Below are 293 nucleotides of genomic sequence, written 5' to 3' on the forward strand. Positions count from 1 at the left end.
GACGAGATCCACGGATCCGGGTCAACCCGAACCCAGAACCCGGGAGAGCCAGCCCGTTTCCCCCCTTGGCCTCTGCCTTCGGCCCAGCCCAACTAAGCGGCCCAAACCTCAAACCGGCCCAGAAGCTACGGTTCAGTTGAACCAACCCAGACTAGACCCACGGTCCAATTGAGCCGGCCTGCAAACCAAACACTTGCGGCCCAGCCCAGTAAGCCGAGGCCCAACGTTTAGCCTTGGCCCAGTAGCCTTCCACAACCCGCGACCCGAACCACGACCCGAACCGGACTGCGACC

The sequence above is a fragment of the Cucurbita moschata genome, unplaced genomic scaffold (genome assembly GCF_002738365.1).
Source record: "Cucurbita moschata cultivar Rifu unplaced genomic scaffold, Cmos_1.0 Cmo_Scf00082, whole genome shotgun sequence".
Taxonomy (NCBI): domain Eukaryota; kingdom Viridiplantae; phylum Streptophyta; class Magnoliopsida; order Cucurbitales; family Cucurbitaceae; genus Cucurbita; species Cucurbita moschata.